This window comes from Equus caballus, unplaced genomic scaffold, assembly GCF_041296265.1.
Source record: "Equus caballus isolate H_3958 breed thoroughbred unplaced genomic scaffold, TB-T2T haplotype1-0000016, whole genome shotgun sequence".
Lineage (NCBI taxonomy): Eukaryota > Metazoa > Chordata > Mammalia > Perissodactyla > Equidae > Equus > Equus caballus.
In genome coordinates, this window is record NW_027222391.1 from 3,506,098 (window position 1) to 3,522,756 (window position 16,659).

Below are 16,659 nucleotides of genomic sequence, written 5' to 3' on the forward strand. Positions count from 1 at the left end.
AAGCACCTCTGAGACGTACCAGAACCACGTACCGTGCACGCCGGAACCACCTACCGGACAGACCGGAATCAACTTTTGGGCATGCCGGAACCACCAGTCAGATGTGCCAGAAACACGTGCCGGAGACGCCGGAAGCACCTGCCGAGCACGTCGCAACCACCTGCTCAACTCGCCTGAACCACCTGCCGGACACGCCAAAATCACCTGCCCGCTACACCAGCACCACTTCGGGGACAAGCCAGAATCACGTGAGGGGCATGCCGTCACAGCCTCTCAGACTGAACCTCGTGCCGGACACCACAGAACCACCTGCCGGACAGACCGGAACCACCTGCCGGACACGCCGGAACGACCGCTGGACATGCAAAATCACCTGCCGGCTACGCCGGAAACACTTGGCGAACACTCCGGAATCACCTGCCGGGCATGCCGGAACCACCTCTCAGATATGCCAGAACCACGTGCCAATGACCCCGGAAGCACCTGCCGAGCACGCCGGAACCACCTGCTCGACTCGCCACAACCACCTGCCGGACACGCAGAAATCACCTGCCGGCTACTCCACAACCAGTTGGGGAACACTTCGGAATCACCTGCCGGGCTTGCTGGAACCACCTGCCGGTGATGCCAAAATCACCTGCCAACTACGCCAGTACCACTTGGCGGACACTGTGGAAACAGCTGTCGGGCCGGCCGGAACCACATCTCAGACGTGCCAGAACCATGTGCATGAGATGCTGGAACCACACCCCGAACAGACGGAAAACACCTGCCAGACCCGTCTGAACAACCTGCCGAGCACGCCGGAGCCACCTGCTCGACTCGCCGGAACCACCTACCTGACATGCCAAAATCACCAGCCGGGTATGCCAGAACCACTTGGCGGACACTCCGGAATCATCTGCCGGACATGCCGGAACCAGCTCTCAGACACACCAGAACCACGTGCCGGAGACGCCGGAAGCACCTGCCGAGCATGCCGGAGCCACCTGCTCGACTCGCCAGAAACACCTGCCGGACACGCCAAAATCACCTGCCGGGTATGCCAGAACCACCTGGCGGACACTCCGAAATCACCTGTCGTGCATGCCGGAACCACCTATCAGCCGTGCCGGAAGCAAGTGCCGGACACGCCGGAATCACCTACCGGACAGACCGGAACCACCTGCCGAGCACGCCGGAGCCACCTGTTCGACTCGCTGGAACCACCTGCCGGACAGGCCAATATCAACTGCTGGCTATGCCAGAACCACCTGGGGGACGGTCCGGAATCGCCTGCCAGCCATGGCGGAACCACCTCTCAGACGTACCAGAACCACCTGCCGGAGAACCTGGAAACACGTCCTGGACAGTCTGGAACCACCTGCCGGCCAAGCCTGAACCACCTGCCAAGCACAACGGAACAACCTGCCAGACACGCCAAAATCACCTGCGTGTTATGCCAGAACCACTTGGAGGACTCTCTGGGATGACCTGCCGGGCATGCCGGAACCACCTCTCAGACGTGCCAGAACCATGTGGCGGACAGTCCGGAATCACCTGTTGGGCATGCGCAACCACCTCTGAGACGTACCAGAACCACGTGCCGTGCAGGCTGGAACCACCTACCGGACAGACCGGAATCACCTTTCGGGCATGCCGGAACCACCTGTCAGATGTGCCAGAAACACGTGCCGGAGACGCCGGGCGCACCTGCCAAGCACGTTGGAACCACCTGCTCAACTCGCCTGAACCACCTGCCGGACATGCCAAAATCACCTGCCGACTATGCCAGAACCCCTTGGCGAACACTCCGGAATGACTTGCCGGGCATGCAGGAACCACCTCTCAGACATGCCAGAACCCCGTGCCAATGACCCCGGAAGCACCAGCCGAGCACGCCGGAACAACTTGCTTGACTCGCCAGAAGCACCTGCCGATCACGCAAAAATCACCTGCCGGCTACGCCACAACCAGTTGGTGAACACTTTGGAATCACCTGCCAGGCTTGCTGGAACCACCTGCCAGTCATGCCAAAATCACCTGCCAACTACGCCAGAACCGCTTGGCGGACACTGCGGAAACACCTGTCGGGCCGGCTGGAACCACATCTCAGACGTGCCAGAAACGTGTTCATGAGATGCTGGAACCACACCCCGAACAGAAGGATACCACCTGCCAGAACCGCCTGAACCACCTGCTGAGCACGCCGGAACCACCTGCTCGACTCACCGGCACCACCTCCCTGACACGCCAAAATCACCTGCTGGGTATGCCAGAACCACTTGGCGGACACTCCGGAATCATCTGCCGGACATGCCGGTACCAGCTCTCAGACACACCATAACCACGTGCCGGAGACGCCGGAAGCACCTGCCGAGCATGCCGGAGCCACCTGCTCGACTCGCCAGAAACACCTGCCGGACACGCCAAAATCACCTGCCGGGTATGCCAGAACCACCTGGCGGACACTATGGAATCACCTGCCGCGCATGCCGGAACCACCTCTCAGACGTGCCGGAAGCACGTGCCAGACACGCCGGAAACACCTACCGGACAGACCGGAACCACCTGCCAAGAACCCCGGAGCCACCTGTTCGACTCGCTGGAACCACCTGCCGGACAGGCCAATATCAACTGCTGGCTATGCCAGAACCACCTGGGGGACAGTCCGGGATCACCTGCCAGCCATGGCGGAACCACCTCTCAGACGTACCAGAACCACCTGCCGGAGAAGCTGGAAACACGTCCTGGACAGACTGGAACCACGTGACGGCCATGCCTGAACCACCTGCCGAGCACGGCGGAACCACCTGCCGGACACGCCAAAATCACCTGCGGGCTACGCCAGAACCACTTGGACGACTCTCCGAAATGACCTGCCGGGCATGTTGGAACCACCTCTCAGACGTGCCAGAAGCACGTGCCAGACAGTCCGGAATCACCTGTTGGGCATACGCAACCACCTCTGAGACGTACCAGAACCACGTGCCGTGCACGCCGGAACCACCTACCGGACAGACCGGAATCAACTTTTGGGCATGCCGGAACCACCAGTCAGATGTGCCAGAAACACGTGCCGGAGACGCCGGAAGCACCTGCCGAGCACGTCGCAACCACCTGCTCAACTCGCCTGAACCACCTGCCGGACACGCCAAAATCACCTGCCCGCTACACCAGCACCACTTCGGGGACAAGCCGGAATCACGTGAGGGGCATGCCGGCACAGCCTCTCAGACTGAACCTCGTGCCGGACACCACAGAACCACCTGCCGGACAGACCGGAACCACCTGCCGGACACGCCGGAACCACCGGCTCGACCCGCCGGAACGACCGCTGGACATGCAAAATCACCTGCCGGCTACGCCGGAAACACTTGGCGAACACGCCGGAATCACCTGCCGGGCATGCCGGAACCACCTCTCAGATATGCCAGAACCACGTGCCAATGACCCCGGAAGCACCTGCCGAGCACGCCGGAACCACCTGCTCGACTCGCCAGAACCCCCTGCCGGACACGCCGAAATCACCTGCCGGCTACGCCAGAACCACCTGGCGGACACTCCGAAATCACCTGTCGCGCATGCCGGAACCACCTCTCAGACATGCCAGAACCCCGTGCCAATGACCCCGGAAGCACCTGCCGAGCACGCCGGAACAACTTGCTCGACTCGCCAGAACCACCTGCCGATCACGCAAAAATCACCTGCCGGCTACGCCACAACCAGTTGGTGAACACTTTGGAATCACCTGCCAGGCTTGCTGGAATCACCTGCCAGTCATGCCAAAATCACCTGCCAACTACGCCAGAACCGCTTGGCGGACACTGCGGAAACACCTGTCGGGCCGGCTGGAACCACATCTCAGACGTGCCAGAAACGTGTTCATGAGATGCTGGAACCACACCCCGAACAGACGGATACCACCTGCCAGAACCGCCTGAACCACCTGCTGAGCACGCCGGAACCACCTGCTCGACTCACCGGTACCACCTCCCTGACACGCCAAAATCACCTGCTGGGTATGCCAGAACCACTTGGCGGACACTCCAGAATCATCTGCCGGACATGCCGGAACCAGCTCTCAGAAACAGCAGAACCATGTGCCCTAGACGCCGGAAGCACCTGCAGAGCATGCCGGAGCCACCTGCTCGACTCGCCAGAAACACCTGCCGGACACGCCAAAATCACCTGCCGGGTATGCCAGAACCACCTGGCGGACACTACGGAATCACCTGCCGTGCATGCCGGAACCACCTCTCAGACGTGCCGGAAGCACGTGCCGGACACGCCGGAATCACCTACCGGACAGACCGGAACCACCTGCCGAGCACGCCGGAGCCACCTGTTCGACTCGCTGGAACCACCTGCCGGACAGGCCAATATCAACTGCTGGCTATGCCAGAACCACCTGGGTGACGGTCCGGAATTGCCTGCCAGCCATGGCGGAACCACCTCTCAGACGTACCAGAGCCACCTGCCGGAGAAGCTGGAAACACGTCCTGGACAGTCTGGAACCACCTGCCGGCCAAGCCTGAACCACCTGCCAAGCACAACGGAACAACCTGCCAGACACGCCAAAATCACCTGCGTGTTATGCCAGAACCACTTGGAGGACTCTCTGGGATGACCTGCCTGGCATGCCGGAACCACCTCTCAGCCGTGCCAGAACCATGTGGCGGACAGTCCGGAATCACCTGTTGGGCATGCGCAACCACCTCTGAGACGTACCAGAACCACGTGCCGTGCAGGCTGGAACCACCTACCGGACAGACTGGAATCACCTTTCGGGCATGCCGGAACCACCTGTCAGATGTGCCAGAAACACGTGCCGGAGACGCCGGAAGCACCTGCCAAGCACGTTGGAACCACCTGCTCAACTCGCCTGAACCACCTGCCGGACATGCCAAAATCACCTGCCGACTATGCCAGAACCCCTTGGCGAACACTCCGGAATCACTTGCGGGGCATGCAGGAACCACCTCTCAGACATGCCAGAACCCCGTGCCAATGACCCCGGAAGCACCAGCCGAGCACGCCGGAACCACCTGCTCGACTCGCCAGAACCACCTGCCGATCACGCAAAAATCACCTGCCGGCTACGCCACAACCAGTTGGTGAACACTTTGGAATCACCTGCCAGGCTTGCTGGAACCACCTGCCAGTCATGCCAAATTCACCTGCCAACTACGCCAGAACCGCTTGGCGGACACTGCGGAAACACCTGTCGGGCCGGCTGGAACCACATCTCAGACGTGCCAGAAACGTGTTCATGAGATGCTGGAACCACACCCCGAACAGACGGATACCACCTGCCAGAACCGCCTGAACCACCTGCTGAGCACGCCGGAACCACCTGCTCGACTCACCGGTACCACCTCCCTGACACGCCAAAATCACCTGCTGGGTATGCCAGAACCACTTGGCGGACACTCCGGAATCATCTGCCGGACATGCCGGAACCAGCTCTCAGACACACCAGAACCAAGTGCCGGAGACGCCGGAAGCACCTACCGAGCATGCCGGAGCCACCTGCTCGACTCGCCAGAAACACCTGCCGGACACGCCAAAATCACCTGCTGGGTATGCCAGAACCACCTGGCGGACACTACGGAATCACCTGCCGCGCATGCCGGAACCACCTCTCAGACGTGCCGGAAGCACGTGCCAGACACGCCGGAAACACCTACCGGACAGACCGGAACCACCTGCCAAGAACGCCGGAACAACCTGTTCGACTCGCTGGAACCACCTGCCGGACAGGCCAATATCAACTGCTGGCTATGCCAGAACCACCTGCGGGACAGTCCGGGATCACCTGCCAGCCATGGCGGAACCACCTCTCAGACGTACCAGAACCAACTGCCGGAAAAGCTGGAAACACGTCCTGGACAGACTGGAACCACGTGACGGCCATGCCTGAACCACCTGCCGAGCACGGCGGAACCACCTGCCGGACACGCCAAAATCACCTGCGGGCTACGCCAGAACCACTTGGACGACTCTCCGAAATGACCTGCCGGGCATGTTGGAACCACCTCTCAGACGTGCCAGAAGCACGTGCCGGACAGTCCGGAATCACCTGTTGGGCATACGCAAGCACCTCTGACACGTACCAGAACCACGTGCCGTGCACGCCGGAACCACCTACCGGACAGACCGGAATCAACTTTTGGGCATGCCGGAACCACCAGTCAGATGTGCCAGAAACACGTGCCGGAGACGCCGGAAGCACCTGCCGAGCACGTCGCAACCACCTGCTCAACTCGCCTGAACCACCTGCCGGACACGCCAAAATCACCTGCCCGCTACACCAGCACCACTTGGGGGACAAGCCGGAATCACGTGAGGGGCATGCCGGCACAGCCTCTCAGACTGAACCTCGTGCCGGACACCACAGAACCACCTGCCGGACAGACCGGAACCACCTGCCGGACACGCCGGAACCACCGGCTCGAGCCTCCGGAACGACCGCTGGACATGCCAAATCACCTGCCGGCTACGCCGGAAACACTTGGCGAACACTCCGGAATCACCTGCCGGGCATGCCGGAACCACCTCTCAGATAGGCCAGAACCACGTGCGAATGACCCCGGAAGCACCTGCCGAGCACGCCGGAACCACCTGCTCCACTCGCCAGAACCACCTGCCGGACACGCAAAAATCACCTGCCGGCTACGCCACAACCAGTTGGGGAACACTTCGGAATCACTTGCCGGGCTTGTTGGAACCACCTGCCGGTCATGCCCAAATCACCTGCCAACTACGCCAGCAACACTTGGCGGACACTGTGGAAACACCTGTCGGGCCGGCCGGAACCACATCTCAGACGTGCCAGAACCATGTGCATGAGATGCTGGAACCACACCCCGAACAGACGGAAAACACCTGCCAGACCCGTCTGAACAACCTGCCGAGCACGCCGGAGCCAACTGCTCGACTCGCCGGAACCACCTACCTGACATGCCCAAATCACCAGCCGGGTATGCCAGAACCACTTGGTGGACACTCCGGAATCATCTGCCGGACATGCCGGAACCAGCTCTCAGACACACCAGAACCACGTGCCGGAGACGCCGGAAGCACCTGCCGAGCATGCCGGAGCCACCTGCTCGACTCGCCAGAAACACCTGCCGGACACGCCAAAATCACCTGCCGGGTACGCCAGAACCACCTGGCGGACACTCCGAAATCACCTGTCGCGCATGCCGGAACCACCTCTCAGACGTGCCGGAAGCACGTGCCGGACACGCCGGAATCACCTACCGGACAGACCGGAACCACCTGCCGAGCACGCCGGAGCCACCTGTTCGACTCGCTGGAACCACCTGCCGGACAGGCCAATATCAACTGCTGGCTATGCCAGAACCACCTGGGGGACAGTCCGGGATCACCTGCCAGCCATGGCGGAACCACCTCTCAGACGTACCAGAACCACCTGCCGGAGAAGCTGGAAACACGTCCTGGACAGACTGGAACCACGTGACGGCCATGCCTGAACCACCTGCCGAGCACGGCGGAACCACCTGCCGGACACGCCAAAATCACCTGCGGGCTAAGCCAGAACCACTTGGACGACTCTCCGAAATGACCTGCCGGGCATGTTGGAACCACCTCTCAGACGTGCCAGAAGCACGTGCCGGACAGTCCGGAATCACCTGTTGGGCATACGCAAGCACCTCTGAGACGTACCAGAACCACGTACCGTGCACGCCGGAACCACCTACCGGACAGACCGGAATCAACTTTTGGGCATGCCGGAACCACCAGTCAGATGTGCCAGAAACACGTGCCGGAGACGCCGGAAGCACCTGCCGAGCACGTCGCAACCACCTGCTCAACTCGCCTGAACCACCTGCCGGACACGCCAAAATCACCTGCCCGCTACACCAGCACCACTTCGGGGACAAGCCGGAATCACGTGAGGGGCATGCCGGCACAGCCTCTCAGACTGAACCTCGTGCCGGACACCACAGAACCACCTGCCGGACAGACCGGAACCACCTGCCGGACACGCCGGAACCACCGGCTCGACCCGCCGGAACGACCGCTGGACATGCAAAATCACCTGCCGGCTACGCCGGAAACACTTGGCGAACACTCCAGAATCACCTGCCGGGCATGCCGGAACCACCTCTCAGATATGCCAGAACCACGTGCCAATGACCCCGGAAGCACCTGCCGAGCACGCCGGAACCACCTGCTCGACTCGCCAGAACCACCTGCCGGACACGCAGAAATCACCTGCCGGCTACGCCACAACCAGTTGGGGAACACTTCGGAATCACCTGCCGGGCTTGCTGGAACCACCTGCCGGTGATGCCAAAATCACCTGCCAACTACGCCAGTACCACTTGGCGGACACTGTGGAAACAGCTGTCGGGCCGGCCGGAACCACATCTCAGACGTGCCAGAACCATGTGCATGAGATGCTGGAACCACACCCCGAACAGACGGAAAACACCTGCCAGACCCGTCTGAACAACCTGCCGAGCACGCCGGAGCCACCTGCTCGACTCGCCGGAACCACCTACCTGACATGCCAAAATCACCAGCCGGGTATGCCAGAACCACTTGGCGGACACTCCGGAATCATCTGCCGGACATGCCGGAACCAGCTCTCAGACACACCAGAACCACGTGCCGGAGACGCCGGAAGCACCTGCCGAGCATGCCGGAGCCACCTGCTCGACTCGCCAGAAACACCTGCCGGACACGCCAAAATCACCTGCCGGGTATGCCAGAGCCACCTGGCGGACACTCCGAAATCACCTGTCGTGCATGCCGGAACCACCTATCAGCCGTGCCAGAAGCAAGTGCCGGACACGCCGGAATCACCTACCGGACAGACCGGAACCACCTGCCGAGCACGCCGGAGCCACCTGTTCGACTCGCTGGAACCACCTGCCGGACAGGCCAATATCAACTGCTGGCTATGCCAGAACCACCTGGGGGACGGTCCGGAATCGCCTGCCAGCCATGGCGGAACCACCTCTCAGACGTACCAGAACCACCTGCCGGAGAACCTGGAAACACGTCCTGGACAGTCTGGAACCACCTGCCGGCCAAGCCTGAACCACCTGCCAAGCACAACGGAACAACCTGCCAGACACGCCAAAATCACCTGCGTGTTATGCCAGAACCACTTGGAGGACTCTCTGGGATGACCTGCCGGGCATGCCGGAACCACCTCTCAGACGTGCCAGAACCATGTGGCGGACAGTCCGGAATCACCTGTTGGGCATGCGCAACCACCTCTGAGACGTACCAGAACCACGTGCCGTGCAGGCTGGAACCACCTACCGGACAGACCGGAATCACCTTTCGGGCATGCCGGAACCACCTGTCAGATGTGCCAGAAACACGTGCCGGAGACGCCGGACGCACCTGCCAAGCACGTTGGAACCACCTGCTCAACTCGCCTGAACCACCTGCCGGACATGCCAAAATCACCTGCCGACTATGCCAGAACCCCTTGGCGAACACTCCGGAATGACTTGCCGGGCATGCAGGAACCACCTCTCAGACATGCCAGAACCCCGTGCCAATGACCCCGGAAGCACCAGCCGAGCACGCCGGAACAACTTGCTTGACTCGCCAGAAGCACCTGCCGATCACGCAAAAATCACCTGCCGGCTACGCCACAACCAGTTGGTGAACACTTTGGAATCACCTGCCAGGCTTGCTGGAACCACCTGCCAGTCATGCCAAAATCACCTGCCAACTACGCCAGAACCGCTTGGCGGACACTGCGGAAACACCTGTCGGGCCGGCTGGAACCACATCTCAGACGTGCCAGAAACGTGTTCATGAGATGCTGGAACCACACCCCGAACAGAAGGATACCACCTGCCAGAACCGCCTGAACCACCTGCTGAGCACGCCGGAACCACCTGCTCGACTCACCGGCACCACCTCCCTGACACGCCAAAATCACCTGCTGGGTATGCCAGAACCACTTGGCGGACACTCCGGAATCATCTGCCGGACATGCCGGTACCAGCTCTCAGACACACCATAACCACGTGCCGGAGACGCCGGAAGCACCTGCCGAGCATGCCGGAGCCACCTGCTCGACTCGCCAGAAACACCTGCCGGACACGCCAAAATCACCTGCTGGGTATGCCAGAACCACCTGGCGGACACTATGGAATCACCTGCCGCGCATGCCGGAACCACCTCTCAGACGTGCCGGAAGCACGTGCCAGACACGCCGGAAACACCTACCGGACAGACCGGAACCACCTGCCAAGAACCCCGGAGCCACCTGTTCGACTCGCTGGAACCACCTGCCGGACAGGCCAATATCAACTGCTGGCTATGCCAGAACCACCTGGGGGACAGTCCGGGATCACCTGCCAGCCATGGCGGAACCACCTCTCAGACGTACCAGAACCACCTGCCGGAGAAGCTGGAAACACGTCCTGGACAGACTGGAACCACGTGACGGCCATGCCTGAACCACCTGCCGAGCACGGCGGAACCACCTGCCGGACACGCCAAAATCACCTGCGGGCTACGCCAGAACCACTTGGACGACTCTCCGAAATGACCTGCCGGGCATGTTGGAACCACCTCTCAGACGTGCCAGAAGCACGTGCCAGACAGTCCGGAATCACCTGTTGGGCATACGCAACCACCTCTGAGACGTACCAGAACCACGTGCCGTGCACGCCGGAACCACCTACCGGACAGACCGGAATCAACTTTTGGGCATGCCGGAACCACCAGTCAGATGTGCCAGAAACACGTGCCGGAGACGCCGGAAGCACCTGCCGAGCACGTCGCAACCACCTGCTCAACTCGCCTGAACCACCTGCCGGACACGCCAAAATCACCTGCCCGCTACACCAGCACCACTTCGGGGACAAGCCGGAATCACGTGAGGGGCATGCCGGCACAGCCTCTCAGACTGAACCTCGTGCCGGACACCACAGAACCACCTGCCGGACAGACCGGAACCACCTGCCGGACACGCCGGAACCACCGGCTCGACCCGCCGGAACGACCGCTGGACATGCAAAATCACCTGCCGGCTACGCCGGAAACACTTGGCGAACACTCCAGAATCATCTGCCGGACATGCCGGAACCAGCTCTCAGACACACCAGAACCAAGTGCCGGAGACGCCGGAAGCACCTGCCGAGCATGCCGGAGCCACCTGCTTGACTCGCCAGAAACACCTGCCGGACACGCCAAAATCACCTGCCGGGTACGCCAGAACCACCTGGCGGACACTCCGAAATCACCTGTCGCGCATGCCGGAACCACCTCTCAGACATGCCAGAACCCCGTGCCAATGACCCTGGAAGCACCTGCCGAGCACGCCGGAACAACTTGCTCGACTCGCCAGAACCACCTGCCGATCACGCAAAAATCACCTGCCGGCTACGCCACAACCAGTTGGTGAACACTTTGGAATCACCTGCCAGGCTTGCTGGAACCACCTGCCAGTCATGCCAAAATCACCTGCCAACTACGCCAGAACCGCTTGGCGGACACTGCGGAAACACCTGTCGGCCCGGCTGGAACCACATCTCAGACGTGCCAGAAACGTGTTCATGAGATGCTGGAACCACACCCCGAACAGACGGATACCACCTGCCAGAACCGCCTGAACCACCTGCTGAGCACGCCGGAACCACCTGCTCGACTCACCGGTACCACCTCCCTGACACGCCAAAATCACCTGCTGGGTATGCCAGAACCACTTGGCGGACACTCCAGAATCATCTGCCGGACATGCCGGAACCAGCTCTCAGACACAGCAGAACGATGTGCCCTAGACGCCGGAAGCACCTGCAGAGCATGCCGGAGCCACCTGCTCGACTCGCCAGAAACACCTGCCGGACACGCCAAAATCACCTGCCGGGTATGCCAGAACCACCTGGCGGACACTACGGAATCACCTGCCGCGCATGCCGGAACCACCTCTCAGACGTGCCGGAAGCACGTGCCAGACACGCCGGAAACACCTACCGGACAGACTGGAACCACCTGCCAAGAACGCCAGAGCCACCTGTTCGACTCGCTGGAACCACCTGCCGGACAGACCCATATCAACTGCTGGCTATGCCAGAACCACCTGGGGGACAGTCCGGGATCACCTGCCAGCCATGGCGGAACCACCTCTCAGTCGTACCAGAACCACCTGCCGGAGAAGCTGGAAACACGTCCTGGACAGACTGGAACCACGTGACGGCCATGCCTGAACCACCTGCCGAGCACGGCGGAACCACCTGCCGGACACGCCAAAATCACCTGCGGGCTACGCCAGAACCACTTGGACGACTCTCCGAAATGACCTGCCGGGCATGTTGGAACCACCTCTCAGACGTGCCAGAAGCACGTGGCGGACAGTCCGGAATCACCTGTTGGGCATACGCAACCACCTCTGACACGTACCAGAACTACGTGCCGTGCACGCTGGAACCACCTACCGGACAGACCGGAATCACCATTTGGGCATGCCGGAACCACCAGTCAGATTTGCCAGAAACACGTGCCGGAGACGCCGGAAGCACCTGCCGAGCACGTCGCAACCACCTGCTCAACTCGCCTGAACCACCTGCCGGACACGCCAAAATCACCTGCCCGCTACACCAGCACCACTTCGGGGACAAGCCGGAATCACGTGAGGGGCATGCCGGCACAGCCTCTCAGACTGAACCTCGTGCCGGACACCACAGAACCACCTGCCGGACAGACCGGAACCACCTGCCGGACACGCCGGAACCACCGGCTCGACCCGCCGGAACGACCGCTGGACATGCAAAATCACCTGCCGGCTACGCCGGAAACACTTGGCGAACACTCCGGAATCACCTGCCGGGCATGCCGGAACCACCTCTCAGATATGCCAGAACCACGTGCCAATGACCCCGGAAGCACCTGCCGAGCACGCCGGAACCACCTGCTCGACTCGCCAGAACCACCTGCCGGACACGCAAAAATCACCTGCCGGCTACGCCACAACCAGTTGGGGAAAACTTCGGAATCACCTGCCGGGCTTGCTGGAACCACCTGCCGGTCATGCCAAAATCACCTGCCAACTACGCCAGAACCGCTTGGCGGACACTGTGGAAACACCTGTCGGGCCGGCCGGAACCACATCTCAGACGTGCCAGAACCATGTGCATGAGATGCTGGAACCACACCCAGAACAGACGGAAAACACCTGCCAGACCCGTCTGAACAGCCTGCCGAGCACGCCGGAGCCACCTGCTCGACTCGCCGGAACCACCTACCTGACATGCCGAAATCACCAGCCGGGTATGCCAGAACCACTTGGCGGACACTCCGGAATCATCTGCCGGACATGCCGGAACCAGCTCTCAGACACACCAGAACCACGTGCCGGAGACGCCGGAAGCACCTGCCGAGCATGCCGGAGCCACCTGCTCGACTCGCCAGAAACACCTGCCGGACACGCCAAAATCACCTGCCGGGTATGCCAGAACCACCTGGCGGACACTACGGAATCACCTGCCGCGCATGCCGGAACCACCTCTCAGACGTGCCGGAAGCACGTGCCAGACACGCCGGAAACACCTACCGGACAGACCGGAACCACCTGCCAAGAACGCCAGAGCCACCTGTTCGACTCGCTGGAACCACCTGCCGGACAGGCCCATATCAACTGCTGGCTATGCCAGAACCACCTGGGGGACAGTCCGGGATCACCTGCCAGCCATGGCGGAACCACCTCTCAGACGTACCAGAACCACCTGCCGGAGAAGCTGGAAACACGTCCTGGACAGACTGGAACCACGTGACGGCCATGCCTGAACCACCTGCCGAGCACGGCGGAACCACCTGCCGGACACGCCAAAATCACCTGCGGGCTACGCCAGAACCACTTGGACGACTCTCCGAAATGACCTGCCGGGCATGTTGGAACCACCTCTCAGACGTGCCAGAAGCACGTGGCGGACAGTCCGGAATCACCTGTTGGGCATACGCAACCACCTCTGACACGTACCAGAACTACGTGCCGTGCACGCTGGAACCACCTACCGGACAGACCGGAATCACCATTTGGGCATGCCGGAACCACCAGTCAGATGTGCCAGAAACACGTGCCGGAGACGCCGGAAGCACCTGCTGAGCACGTCGCAACCACCTGCTCAACTCGCCTGAACCACCTGCCGGACACGCCAAAATCACCTGCCCGCTACACCAGCACCACTTCGGGGACAAGCCGGAATCACGTGAGGGGCATGCCGGCACAGCCTCTCAGACTGAACCTCGTGCCGGACACCACAGAACCACCTGCCGGACAGACCGGAACCACCTGCCGGACACGCCGGAACCACCGGCTCGACCCGCCGGAACGACCGCTGGACATGCAAAATCACCTGCCGGCTACGCCGGAAACACTTGGCGAACACTCCGGAATCACCTGCCGGGCATGCCGGAACCACCTCTCAGATATGCCAGAACCACGTGCCAATGACCCCGGAAGCACCTGCCGAGCACGCCGGAACCACCTGCTCGACTCGCCAGAACCACCTGCCGGACACGGAGAAATCACCTGCCGGCTACGCCACAACCAGTTGGGGAACACTTCGGAATCACCTGCCGGGCTTGCTGGAACCACCTGCCGGTCATGCCAAAATCACCTGCCAACTACGCCAGAACCGCTTGGCGGACACTGTGGAAACACCTGTCGGGCCGGCCGGAACCACATCTCAGACGTGCCAGAACCATGTGCATGAGATGCTGGAACCACACCCCGAACAGACGGAAAACACCTGCCAGACCCGTCTGAACAGCCTGCCGAGCACGCCGGAGCCACCTGCTCGACTCGCCGGAACCACCTACCTGACATGCCCAAATCACCAGCCGGGTATGCCAGAACCACTTGGCGGACACTCCGGAATCATCTGCCGGACATGCCGGAACCAGCTCTCAGACACACCAGAACCACGTGCCGGAGACGCCGGAAGCACCTGCCGAGCATGCCGGAGCCACCTGCTCGACTCGCCAGAAACACCTGCCGGACACGCCAAAATCACCTGCCGGGTATGCCAGAACCACCTGGCGGACACTCCGAAATCACCTGTCGCGCATGCCGGAACCACCTCTCAGACGTTCCGGAAGCACGTGCCGGACACGCCGGAATCACCTACCGGACATACCGGAACCACCTGCCGAGCACGCCGGAGCCACCTGTTCGACTCGCTGGAACCACCTGCCGGACAGGCCAATATCAACTGCTGTCTATGCCAGAACCACCTGGGGGACGGTCCGGAATCGCCTGCCAGCCATGGCGGAACCACCTCTCAGACGTACCAGAACCACCTGCCGGAGAAGCTGGAAACACGTCCTGGACAGTCTGGAACCACCTGCCGGCCAAGCCTGAACCACCTGCCAAGCACAATGGAACAACCTGCCAGACACGCCAAAATCACCTGCGTGTTATGCCAGAACCACTTGGAGGACTCTCTGGGATGACCTGCCGGGCATGCCGGAACCACCTCTCAGACGTGCCAGAACCATGTGGCGGACAGTCCGGAATCACCTGTTGGGCATGCGCAACCACCTCTGAGACGTACCAGAACCACATGCCGTGCAGGCTGGAACCACCTACCGGACAGACCGGAATCACCTTTCGGGCATGCCGGAACCACCTGTCAGATGTGCCAGAAACACGTGCCGGAGACGCCGGAAGCACCTGCCAAGCACGTTGGAACCACCTGCTCAACTCGCCTGAACCACCTGCCGGACATGCCAAAATCACCTGCCGACTATGCCAGAACCCCTTGGCGAACACTCCGGAATCACTTGCCGGGCATGCAGGAACCACCTCTCAGATATGCCAGAACCCCGTGCCAATGACCCCGGAAGCACCAGCCGAGCACGCCGGAACCACCTGCTCGACTCGCCAGAACCACCTGCCGATCACGCAAAAATCACCTGCCGGCTACGCCACAACCAGTTGGTGAACACTTTGGAATCACCTGCCAGGCTTGCTGGAACCACCTGCCAGTCATGCCAAAATCACCTGCCAACTACGCCAGAACCGCTTGGCGGACACTGCGGAAACACCTGTCGGCCCGGCTGGAACCACATCTCAGACGTGCCAGAAACGTGTTCATGAGATGCTGGAACCACACCCCGAACAGACGGATACCACCTGCCAGAACCGCCTGAACCACCTGCTGAGCACGCCGGAACCACCTGCTCGACTCACCGGTACCACCTCCCTGACACGCCAAAATCACCTGCTGGGTATGCCAGAACCACTTGGCGGACACTCCGGAATCATCTGCCGGACATGCCGGAACCAGCTCTCAGACACACCAGAACCAAGTGCCGGAGACGCCGGAAGCACCTACCAAGCATGCCGGAGCCACCTGCTCGACTCGCCAGAAACACCTGCCGGACACGCCAAAATCACCTGCCGGGTATGCCAGAACCACCTGGCGGACACTACGGAATCACCTGCCGCACATGCCGGAACCACCTCTCCGACGTGCCGGAAGCACGTGCCAGACACGCCGGAAACACCTACCGGACAGACCGGAACCACCTGCCAAGAACGCCGGAGCCACCTGTTCGACTCGCTGGAACCACCTGCCGGACAGGCCAATATCAACTGCTGGCTATGCCAGAATCACCTGGGGGACAGTCCGGGATCATCTGCCAGCCATGGCGGAACCACCTCTCAGACGTACC